The 12,975-nt window shown below is 39.3% G+C and overlaps 1 long non-coding RNA gene across 1 annotated transcript; it reads right to left on the bottom strand.

The window, feature by feature from the left end:
• Positions 1-2,966: 2,966 nt before the first annotated feature.
• On the bottom strand, positions 2,967-10,972 carry LOC131383737 (uncharacterized). The gene is made up of 3 exons (XR_009213985.1): positions 10,861-10,972; positions 3,692-3,756; positions 2,967-3,088 (listed from the first exon to the last, which is right to left on the bottom strand). It is a non-coding gene; the product is annotated as an uncharacterized LOC131383737 (long non-coding RNA).
• Positions 10,973-12,975: the final 2,003 nt, after the last annotated feature.

A 12,975-nucleotide genomic window follows, 5' to 3' on the forward strand; every position in this document is an offset into this window, starting at 1 on the left:
CTATCATCAAAATTAAATTAATGGTGAGCAAAATGAGAGAGATTTGAGAAAGGAGAATGTGTGTCTTTAGAATTCCATATGGTAGCCTAGAGAGAAGAGGGAAGCATTCTAAAGTAGGTTAACACATCCAATTACCTAGCAAAGTTAAGAGGGAGTTTTCTATAAACAATTCCCCTGAAAAACTAGGATCAGAAATGCTTAAAGCTTGCTTGCTCGAAAATGATAACAATCCAATATTTGTGATTCCAAAGTTCTAAGTATTGAAAGCTCAGATTGAGGCATGCTGGTTTTAATGATCCATATTTTATCCTAGACCTGGGTCATGAATTACTCACAATTTCTCTTCGTAGAGCACACTTATGCTCTTCATGGATCAAGAGCTTCATTAGACTATTTTCTTACTATAAAAACTAGCACAGTTTCTCCAGATAGCAGAGCAGTGTGTCGATCCTGCATGGAATCTGAGCTGTAATCTCATCTGACATGTGTTAAGGCATTTCCATCCATGTTTAGGAGGTGCTTCTATAGCTGAATATATACGTGGAATCTAGAAGCTTCGAATCACATTTAATGTGAAGCTCACACTCTCTTTGTTATAAGGTCCACAGAGTAGCCACAGCTTTAGATAGAAGTGAGCCACATGCTAACATACTAGAACAGGTACCAGCAGAGGCTACCAAGGCAATAATAGGAAAAAATATGTAATTCCCTGTGGCAATCTGGAGAGATGAAGGAAACATTCTAAAGTAGATTAGCACATCCAATTAGTAAAGGAGGTGAAATTTGTCTCTTTCTCACATATGGTGTTCCCTCATTCAACAAACATGTGGTTGAGTACCGTCTCTGTGCCCGGCACTTTGAGATACAGGGGCACCAAGATGAATAGGAGCAGCACTTGCTCAAAGGTATGCACAGTCTAGTGACTGTCAAGGGTAGACTGCACAACAGTATCTGGAAGGGTCCTTCACCAAGTCAGGAAAATTAAGTAATGTACAAGGTATCTGGCTCATGCTAGATGTGGGGTTTTCCCTCTAGTTTTATTGAGGAATAATTGACAAATAAAACTTGTATATATTTAAGGTGTACAATGTGATGATCAGATATATGTATACCTTGTCAAGTGATTACCGCAATCAAGCGAATTAACACTTTCATTGTCTCACAGGTAATCTTTCTAGTGTGTGGTGAAAACAAAACGTGGCTTTTTTAAATGACAAGAATATATTGCATTTTAGAAAATGTAAAATTTTTTTAAGTTAGGGAAAAAGAAAGAGAAGACTTCACAGTTTACGATCTGGCAAAAACAAGGTGAGAGCGAAATGCATAAAGACATATTAATCTTCCAAATTCCTTAACATCCCACTTTGCCCTAGACAATTCCAGTTTCAGCTATTATACCAAGGTAATTATTAATTAATCAATTAATTATTAATGTTTAGAGACAGGGTCTCGTTCTGTCGCCCAGGCTAGAGTGCACTGGCATGACCATAGTGCACCATAACCTCATAACCTGGGCTCAAGCCATCCTCCCTCCTCAGCCTCCCCAGTAGCTAGGACAACAAGCATACGTCACCACATCTGGCTAAGTATTTTTATTTTTTTTATTTTTTAGAGATGCAGTCTTGCTATGGTGCCCAGGCTGGAGTGAAATGGTTATTCACAGGCACAATCCCACTACTGATCAGCACGGGAGTTTTGGCCCATTCTGTTTCCAAACTGAGCTGCTTCTCCCCTCCTTAGACAACTTGGGGGTCCCCTGTTCCTTGGAGGTCACCATATTGATGCCGAACTTAGTGTGGATACCCGATCAACAAAGCGCACTACAGCCCAGAACTCCTGGGCTCAGGCAATCCTCCCACCTCAGCCTCCTGAGTAGTTGGGACTACAGGCACACACTACCACACCCGGTGAGTTTTTTTGTTTTCTTTTGTTTCTTTCTTGTAGAGACAAGGGTCTTGCTATGTTGCTCAGGCTGGTCTCAAACTTCTGGCCTCCAGCTCTCCTATCCTCTCACCTCAGCCTCCCAAGTGCTAGGATTACAGAGGTGAGCCATTGTACTCGGCTGCAATGTAATTATTAACAGCTCTCCTTTCACTCATGAAAACTGTCCCAACTTGACCACGAATTATATGATCACCCAAGTTTGAAGGAATTCTCAGAGAAAAAGTTTATGTTTCACACAGGAGCCTAAGCTAGAGGACATAGAAAACATCATAGTTGTAGCTCAGCCATTCTCTGTAGAGAACTGCATTTTGTTTGTGTTATTTGCATTTGTTGTGTATCTTTAACATACATGCATGTTATTAGTCTGCATTACAATTCTCTACAGTGTAGAGGAAAAATTTAATTGGTATTAATACTATATAGTACAATACCCACAAAATACTCACTGATGTGTTTAATAATTAGATGATGGGGGTCCTGAATACTTTAATATGATGTGGAAATCCTTGGTGGATTGTTACATAGATGTTTAAGATGTTTGATGGTGGCTGGGCACGATAGCTCACGCCTGTAATCCCAGCACTTTGGGAGGCTGAGGTGGGCGGATCATTTGAGGTCAGGAGTTAAGACCAGCCTGACAAACATGGTGAAACCCCGTCTCTACTAAAATACAAAAAAAATTAGCCAGGCATGGTGGTAAGCGCCTATAATCCCAGCTACTAGGGAGGCTGAGACAGGAGAATCACTTGAACCCAGGAGATGGAGGCTGCAGTGAGCCAAGATCATGCCATTGCACTCCAGCCTGGGCAACAGAGTGAGACTCCATCAAAAAAAAAAAAAAAAAAGAAAAGAGAGAGAGATGTTTGGTGGTAATTGGAGCAAATTGATGGCAATTTATTTTTGAATAAGCCCATTCCAATAATCCTCTATCAGGCACATTTTCAGGAATAAATTAAATTGATAATGGGGATATTACCTTATTGGGTTGTGAAGATGAACTAGAACAAGCATGTATAAAGCATGTGGCCCACGGTGGATGCCCTCCCCTGAAGCAGAAGTGAAAACACTGGTGTGTAGAGAGTAGGAATTTCAGCCCCCAAGCTCAGTGTGCAAGAACGATTACTTCGTTTATGGGTCCTATGGGCTAAAATTAAGGTGTCAGCAGGGCTGTTTCCTTCTGGAAGCTCTAGAGGAGAATCTGTTTAACTTACTTTTCCCACCCTCTAGAGGCCACCTGCATTCCTTGGCTGGAACCCCTCAAGCCAGCAGCGCAGCATCATCACTACTCCTTCACTGATTCTGCTCTCTGGCCTCCCTCTTATAAGGGGCGTTGGAATCACATCAGGCCCATCTGGGAATTCCAGGATACTTCCCCACCTCAAGATCTTTCACGTAATCACATCTATAAAGTCTCTTTTTGCCACATAAGGTAACATAGTTCTGAGAATTAGAACGTGAACGTTTTTGAGGGGCCATTTGTCCTTGCACCTCCCACACACCCGTTCACTCCCTGGGGCCTCACTGCATCCAGGATCTACTGAAAAGCATGGTGAAGGCCCCTTTTGGACCCCCACTTCTATCTGCATTCACACCCATGTACCTCCTTAATTCTCCCCCACCCTGACCCAGGAAGATCTTTTTCACGTTTAGAGGAAAGCTCCTCCCTCTCCCAAACATTTTGTTCAAACTCACAATCTATTGTGTCCCTAAAGATTTAGGCATTTAGAGCACAAAACAAGTAACTTACCATCTGCTTTTGCTTTTTGGCCAGTTTGCTGTCTTCTCCTGAGATTATGGATGACTGCCAACTATCTGATTGAAAGGAAGGAGACAAAGAGGGGAAATATGGGAAGAGAAAAGTCTGTAAATTACCATCTCGAAGTATTGTCCAGTCACATTTGCAAAAGAACATCCAACCTTCTGAGGGCCAAACATAAAGGATGTCAGGGAGGGTCCCAGAGGAAATCTCTTCCTTCCTCTGGTGTCTTCTCATCCTTATTTCCACTGTAGCCACCCCCTCACTTGGCTCTGGGAGCATCCTGCCTCCCCACGACCAAATATTACCCAGAACCCTTTTCTGTATTCTCCCTAGCATACCTGAGACAGACTGGAGTTTTTACAAAGAGCAGTACTCAGTGCCAAGACAGACAAAAAGGAAATTGTTACTCAAAATACAAACACCATAAAAATTATTAAGACTTCCTTAGAGAATTGTCTGGCCCAAGATCATACTCTCTGGCCAAGGAGGTTGTTCCAGCTAGTAGTGTGTCTGGCTTTCTCCCTTAGTCTCACTCCCACTGACACCTGCATCTTACCTTTTACTCCAAAGCAGGTGCCACCTTATTCTCTGACACAGGGCAGCACATCAGACAACTCCTCTTCCTCCTGGCCCAGGTTAAATAGAGCCCACATTCTCACACCTACCATTGTCCCTGCCATTCAGCCTGGCTTGTCATCTGAGCGACTTCCCCAGCCTAAGGACAGCACCACCATGATGGACAAATGGATAATCTCACCCTTTGCATCTTAGGTTATCAACTCCACCTGTGGAACTCACCTCCTATGGTAATTTCTATATCTACTCATAGGTAAAGATAACTCCCCACCACACCACACACACACACACACACACACACACACACACACACACACCTCTACAATATCAAAGAATCTCAAGAATGTGATAACTAAATTTTTCTTACATAACTATACAGTTATGGAGCAAGAAGGTAAATTTTCCAAAGGCACACTGTGGAATTTTAGGAGGAGAAAATATAATTTCTTTTTAAAAAAAAAGAAATACAGCAACCCAACTAAAAAATGAGCAAAGGGCTTAAATAGACATTTTCCCTAAAGAAGATACACACGTGGCTAACAAGCACATGAGAAGATAATCAACATTAGTCACCAGGGAAATGCAAATCAAAACTACAATGCAATGAGTAGAACTTCACAAGCACTAGGATGGCTATAATTTTTTAAACACACAAAATGCAAAGTAACAAGTTGGTGAGCCTTAGAGAAATTGGAACCCTCATCCATTTCTGGTGGGAATGTAAAATGGTGTAGCTACTATGGAATACAGGCTTGTGGTCCCTCAAAAAGTTAAAGATAGAATTACCATATGACTCAGAAACTCTACCCCAGGACTATACCCAAAAGAACAAAAACAGGCACTCAAATACTTGTATATAGCAGCACTGTTGACAATAATCAAAAACTAGAAACAATCCAAATGTTCATCACTGGACAAAGAACATGTGATACGTACACATGTATAAAATAGAATATTACTCACTCATAAAAAGAAATGAAGTACTGATACATGCTATCGTGTAGATGAGCCTTGAAAACCTTCTGCTAAGTAAAGGAATCCGGATGCAAAAGGTCACATATTATATAATTCAGTTTTTATGAAATATCCAGAAAAGGCAAAACCATAGAAACAGAAAGCAGATTTGCGATTACCAGGGGCCAGAGAAAGGGGATGGGGAGATGACCATTTAATGGGTATGGAGTTTTCTTTAGGGATGATGAAAATATTTTGGAGCTAGATAGAGGTTATGAATGCACAATATTGTGAATATACTAAATGTCACTGGATTGTACACTTTACAATGGTTAATTTTATGTTATGTGAATGTAATCTCAGTCTTTTTTAAAAAGGGGAAAATTAAAGAACTAGGAGTAAGAAGACCAGAGATTGAATCCTGACGTTACTGCTTATTAGCCACTTCACTATGGGCAAGCAATTTAAATTCCAAGTCTCAATTTCCTCACCTGCAAAGCAAGACTAATAACATTTGTACCACTTGCTTCATATGATTATTGTAGGAACAAGATTAGATATTGTTTGGCATAATTATGTCATGTAAAAGTGATATAAAATGCTAGATATTATCATTATTGAGCTAATAGTCATTAAAATATATAATCAGTAAGAAAACTGAAAGCTCCCTTTCATACTTCTACAAGATCCAAGTTGTGATAAGTTTACTCACAACTGTCTATTTTGTTCATTTTCTCTTGAGACACAATCTCACTCTGTCACCCAGGCTGGAGTGCAGTGGCCCAATCATGGTTTACTGCAGCCTCGAACCCCTGAGCTCAAGTGATCTTCCTGCCTCAGCCTCCCAAGTAGGTGGGACTACAGATGTGCACCACCACATCTGGCTAGTTTTATATATATTTGTAGAAACAGGGTCTTGCTATGTTGCCCAGGCTGGTTTTGAACTTCCAAACTCAAGCAATCCTCCTGCCTCAGACTCCCAAAGTGCTGGGATTACAGGCATGAGCAACAACACCCAGCCACAACTTTCTATTTTTAATTTATATATTGTAATCAAAGGATTACAATAGATCACTTTTATTCAGACAAGAAGGCAGCATTTAAAAAATTTACTCTAGAATGTCAAGTCTCATTGTAGAAGTGACCTTAGGCAAGGAAGATTAAAACATACATCATAAATTCTTTATATACAAGTGACATAAATGTGAGTCATTTTCTATGCCCAACAGGCACAAGTGACACATGAGTATTTGTGGTGTATAAGTTCTCCTTGAAGCAGGTGATATGGTTTGGCTGTGTCCCCACCCAAATCTCATCCTGAATTTAACTCCCACAATTCCCATGTATTGTGGGAGGGAACCAGTGGGAGGTGATTGAATTATGGGGGTGGGCCTTTCTCATGCTGTTCTCTTGATGGTGAGTGGGTCTTGTGAGATCTGATGGTTTTAAAAAGAGGAGTTCCCCTGCACAAGCTCTCTTTGCCTGCTGCCATCCATGGAAGATTTGACTTGCTCCTTCTTGCTCTCAGCCATGATTGTGAGGCCTCCCCAGCCATGTGAAACTGAAGTCCCATAAACCTCTTTCTTTTGTAAATTGCACAGTCTCAGGTATGTCTTTATCAGCAGTGTGAAAATGGACTAATACAGCAGGTTTTCACAATATTTTCAACAAAGTAATGATAAAAATATGGGGGGATATTAAAACATCTTTAGTTTAAGAAAACATAAATAGGGCTGACTCCATGGTTGCAATGGCTTAATGTTTAGTTAGGAAATACTAACAAAAGATCAAGTTTCTCTTTCTCTCTTTGTTTCTTGAATAACATAAGCAGTCTCACAGAAATTTGGTTACAAAGAAGTAAAGTCTGATGAAATAATTAGGGTTTTATAGCATATTTATGAGACTGGTAAATAGTTACTCTTCTCTGACTTTATATCTCTATACTATCTCTCCAAAGTATGCTAGCTGATAATTTCTTGAAATATTTTTTAGGGTAAAATACAAGAGAGTTGAGGGTTTTATAGGATTTTACAAATAGTCTAGACTATTTAAATATAAATCCATTTTTCTTGATAATATCATAGTCATCTCATGCCACTGTAACATTCTTGCCGTCTAATAATCAAAGCCTTACTGCACCCGGCAAATTTTTTTTTTTTTTTGGTAAAAATTATTCATTTTGTACTATCTGGTAATTAGCAATAAAATTCTCAAACACAGACTAAATATATGCAGTTGTCATGAGTTTCAGGCAAAATTATAATAGTTCAGTCCATTCAGAATATGTAATGTTATTGTTATGATACTGGTTCTGTTTTATTACTAAACACACTACAATTGTCCAGTAGCAAACACGTCAGTCCCCAGAATTCTGTAAACCCATCACTATTCTGGAGTTGGAAGCCAGGGTCAAAACAGGTGGTTGGAAAAACCAAAGAGAGTGAGGGTTGAATTATCTGTAGGATACAATGTTCACTATTTGGGTAATAGGCACCCTAGAAGCCCAATCACCACCAGTATGTAACACATCCATGTAACAAACATGCACATGTACCCCTGAATCTAAAATAAAATAAAAAATTTAAAAACGGACTTCTGGGAATCGTAAGTAACCAAGGACACCTCATGAACTCCATATCTGGGTTTTTATATACCAAGTTACATATATAAATAGCTCATTTTCCTATTTTTAATTAATCTAAGATGTGTATGCATCAAGAAAGATTGCTTGCAAGCATGGGATATGTTAATACATTTCCCAAAATAACTTAACATTTTAGTTAATATTATTGTAAGTAAATATAATAATTCTATTAGTCTTTTGGGACTATTAAAAATAGTTTTCAGCCATTTGTTACTATGTCCAAGGAATTATATGCATCAGTAGCTTGGGTAGTAAACAGAAAAGATCTAACATTATTGAGTACTTATGATGTGCTAGATTCTGTCCTAGACACTTGTATATGGTTCTGGCACATATATAAATATAAAAATCTTATTTAATTATCACCAAAATCTTGTGAAGAAGGTGCTATCACCTCCTTTTTAGAGATGAAGATACTAAGGCTCACAGAGTTTAAGTAAATTGTCTGAGGTCCCATTGCTAATTGGTCAAATTGCGGCTCAAACCCAGTGCCCTCTGAATTTAAGGGCAAGGCCTAAACACCCAAGTTAACGACTTAACTAAGGAACCTAGCATCCCAGTATCAAGCAAGCCTCCTGGATGTTGACAATTGAAAACCAGAACCAAGCCTGGATTGCAGGGTGGATGAATGCTCCTCTAACAAGTATTTTCTAAGCAACCGCTATTGGCCTTGCCTTATGGAGTGTGAATGAGACAGACTTGGCCCTTGCCTTCACAGAGCTTAGACTCTAACAGTTTGGTTAAGACATTGAACCAGTGATCAAGTGGCTCTAAAGACCTATGGAAGTGGTGGTGAGAACATGCCACGGGAGAAGAATCTTCTGGCCTTCAACTAGATTCTCAAGATTATGGGGAGGAAGGTGAAAATAAATCCTGTAACAGTGGCAAACAATACATTTAACAAGACGCCTTTGAGTCAAGAAGCATGACAGGGCACCAACAAAGTGCAAGGTACCAAGCTGAGCCCTGCTCTTCATAAGATATTCCAATATGTCATGCATCTCCTGTTTCATGTATACAGGCGTCTCCTAGGGTAAGCTGTATTTTCGCTGAAAGATCACACGTTTTGTTAAAGATTTCATTGGTTATCCCAAAAGTAGTATGGCGGTAAGAGTGTCTTCCATGTGGTGAGCCTGGCTGGACTTGAGGACACAAGGGTGGGGTGCTCCAGACCAGATTACATGCAGGCAATAACCACAGAATTGGAGCATTCAGGTCGTGTCTCCCTCCAATGCATCTAACTGTGGAAACTCAATCAGGTCCAGAAATGAATCAATTTCCTTTGCCTGTGTCCTTAAATTTGATGAATAGAGCCTTTGCTTAGGGCTACTGAAGCTGCTATTCATCTCAGTTAGTTGCTAAATAAAACGTTGTTCTTGGATGTAATTCTGGTGAATATGACTTTAGAGATTTTTCGTGTAACTGTGTAAGTCCAAATTATTCCCCAAGTGATCCTACATTCAAGCTATTTTTGTTCCACGTGCTCCATATTTTTTTCCATGTTAGAGACTAGGAATCCAGAAGACCAGGTTTTCTTGTTGAATGGTGAGGAAGATAAATCTGAGTACAAGTGCAAATTTTTGCGAAATAAAACAGCTACAGTTATCCCCATTGAAAATTACCTTTCTAGTCAGTGCAATTTGATAATCTGGAAATAGTTTGGGACTTTTAGACTCATAAATTTAAAGTAATGAAGAAAGACAAAGTTTGAAAAAATAAATAAGTCTGTGTCTGATCAGAGAATCAATGATTTTAACTTGAAATAATTGAACTTTCTTCATACGACAGTCCAGAACCCTGTTATCCTCTATGGTTAAGGGTTTGCCCAGGGTCCTGTAACTAGTTACTAGTAGAATATAGCTGGACCATGAGTCCTTTTTTCCCCTTTTCTTTACATCTTTAAATAAAATTTTGTTTTCAATCTAAGTGAGGCACAGTCATAGTTTAGAAAGTAACAGCTATAAGGCTTCTCACAAAATCACCAATCCCTGACTCACCTTTCACTACACTCCTGGTCTCTGTTTTCAGAGAGTAACACTTTTGAGGTATTGTTTGTAGCATTTACACATGTTAATTTTTCTAAGTCATATGTTGTTATCCATAACCTTCATTATAAACAAATTTTTAACATATATATATATATATATATAGACAATCATATACACACATGCATTTGGTATATCCCTTAAAAGTAAGCTGCAAACATCATACTTCACTCCTAAACACTATATAGTAATACTAAATATAAAATTGTGCTGTCTTTGTGTCCTCTGTTTTAGACAATATCACTTGACTTTCTATTATGGGAGTTGAGGATTTCATTTTCTTTTTCTTTTTGAGACAGTTTTGCTCTGTCGCCCAGGCTGGAGTGCAGTGGCATGACCTCGGCTCACTGCAACCTCCACCTCCTGGGTTCAAGAGATTCTCCTGCTTCAGCCTCTCTAGTAGCTGAGATTACAGGTGTGTGCCACCACACCCAGCTAATTTTTTATTTTAGTAGAGACAGCTTAGAGACATAAGCTTCACCATGTTGGCCAGGCTGGTCTCGAACTCCTGACCTCAGGTGATCTGCCAGCCTCAGCCTCCCAAACTGCTGGGATTACAGACATAAGCCATGGTGCCTGGCCTGAGGATTTCATTTTCTTCCACTACCATCCATCTGCTTCACCTCCTTCATCCTCCCAGTATATGGTACAATTTTAGATTAAATATATTCAACATCGTACACCCTTTGTTTTTCCTGAAGTTAATAATTGCCTTGATTTTTCATTTGCTTACTTTCTTTGCTAGTTTCTTATCAATTGTTCTTATATCTTCCAAAAACCTTTTAAAACATTTCATTCACAGACCAATCTCATCCAGCTAATCTATCAGATGTATTTCTGTATGTATAGATACATATAATTGTTTTAAAAAGATGCCCTTCTAGAGGACTCCACTCTCCTTCTATCCTTCTGTCTAAGCTTATTACTACCAGGCTTACTGGCAGCTGCCATCTTGAGACCTCCTTTGGCTGTCATCCCTGAACTGCCTTTGCCCATCTCTGGGTTTAGATTCTCTGTCTCAGGGGTCTCACGTCTTCCTCTTGCTTGGTGCACTCTCTTGTGTTGGTAGGACACAGCCTCTAACAGCATTATGAGGTGGAAAGGGCAGCACAATAGCACTAGTCTATCTCTTGAGTCACACTGCTCCACTCAGGACTGGTTTCCCTCTCTCCTGCTGTGTAACTGTTACCCTGACATCCTGTTCCCAATTATACCAAGGATTCCTGTTACCATACTCCCATGTTCAAGCTTCCTGCTACCATATACCGTGTCTTAGTCTTTCTTGGTTTATTTACTCCCTTGCTTTCGCAAGGTACAGCCTCCAGAAGCTTCCTAAGAAAAGGTGCAGGGCAGGTAATAGTTTTTAGAGCTTTCAAGTCTGAAAAATGCCTCTTTTTTTCTATACTAGATAAATATCGTGACTGGTAATGAATTGTAGGCTGGGAATAATTCCTTCAGAATTTGCAGTCATTCCACCACTGTCTCTTAGCTTCTAGTGATGCAGTTGAGAAGTCTGAAACCATTCTGACCCTTGATCCTTTGTATGTGACTTGTTTTGTTTATCCTTTTTTGTAACTTATAGAATCTTCTCCTTATTTCAAAATTTTAAATTGATATGTTTTGGTGTGGGTCACTTTAATTCATGATGCTTGACACCTCATGGGCCAATTAAGTCAAGTCATGTTCTTCAGTTCTGGGATTTTTTTTTTAAAGTACTTTCTTATACTTTCTTCCACTCCTTTTTCTATGTTCACTTTGTAAAAAAGAAAAAAGAAAGAAAAACTGCTATTATTGGAACTTCTGTACTCGTTATACAATTTTATTATCTTTTATCTTGTAGTTTCCATTTGCCTTTTTTCTCTGTTTTCCGAAAGATTTATTCAACTTGCTTTTTCAGTATTTTACATTCCAACCACAACATTTTTGCTATTATGCTTTCAATTTCTAAAAATTAATTTTTGTTCTTTGAAACTTACTATGTTTTTGTTTTGTTTTTTGGTTAAAAACATTTGTTACCTAAATGTAGTATCTTCTCTTGACATTCTGTAAATATTAATGACCTTTTTGGGGTTTTGTTTCATTTAATTTTCTTCTTTCTGCATAGCTTCTGATTTCTCCAAATTGCTTTTCTTTCTGTCGGTTCATTTTCACCTCTATCTTTTGGGTTAGTGACACCCCTACACGCCTGGCAATCTTTAGCTGTCTACTTATGTTTAATATGGGGAACTGGAAGGCCGATTGGAAGTTTTCAGACGTTTGCTTTGAGTTTATCCATGATGAACTTAATTGAAGAATTATCTGGCTGGGTTATTTTGGGACACCTTTTGGCATCAGTCAGTATCTTTAGGTCTTTTTTCAAGGGCTGGTCAATTTCCAGCTGGGATACTTTTCTCTCTTCCTGCCTAGAAGGAAAAAAATAACTTTCTGTATTCTGAGAGTCAAGTGGGAGAAAAAAGAGAAAGGATTCAGCATCTAGTGCACAAACATTTGCCTAACTTCCTTGTTTTAATATGGTAGTCCCAAAAAGCCCTGCCTGGCATTTCCCAGTCCAGATATAATCAGTTCACCCTCTGCAGGAAATAAAGCTCCTAGGCTGAGGGGCCAGTCCTCAGGGTGGAGTGGGCAGCCAGCAGAAGGGCCTGCTCACTCCCTCAACAGCTGTCATTTGAGCCTCTGTGTTTTGCTCTTCACCATCCAGTTTCTTCCTTCTGGTCCAGCCCTCCTCCTCCTCAAACCAAGCCTTTGTGCTCAAAACAAATGGTGCTGCCACTGCTCAAGCCTTTTGAGGACTGTGCTTCAAAATCAGATTGGTTCTCAGCTTTTTCCACCACAGGCTTAGATTTTGGTTTCTTGCATTTGCCTCCTGTCCACCTGCTTTCTAATTTACAAAATGTTGTTCTTATCTCTTGTTTTGTCCACTCTGCCCTGATGAGTTTACCTTTCACTTTAAATCTCTTTGCTATAGTTTTTGTAGGATTTCAGGAGGGAGCAAAATTAGACAAATGGGTTCAACATGCCATGTTATCTAGGAAGCTCTATTGTGTTTTTTCTAC

Source organism: Hylobates moloch, unplaced genomic scaffold (genome assembly GCF_009828535.3).
Source record: "Hylobates moloch isolate HMO894 unplaced genomic scaffold, HMol_V3 SCAFFOLD_6, whole genome shotgun sequence".
Lineage (NCBI taxonomy): Eukaryota > Metazoa > Chordata > Mammalia > Primates > Hylobatidae > Hylobates > Hylobates moloch.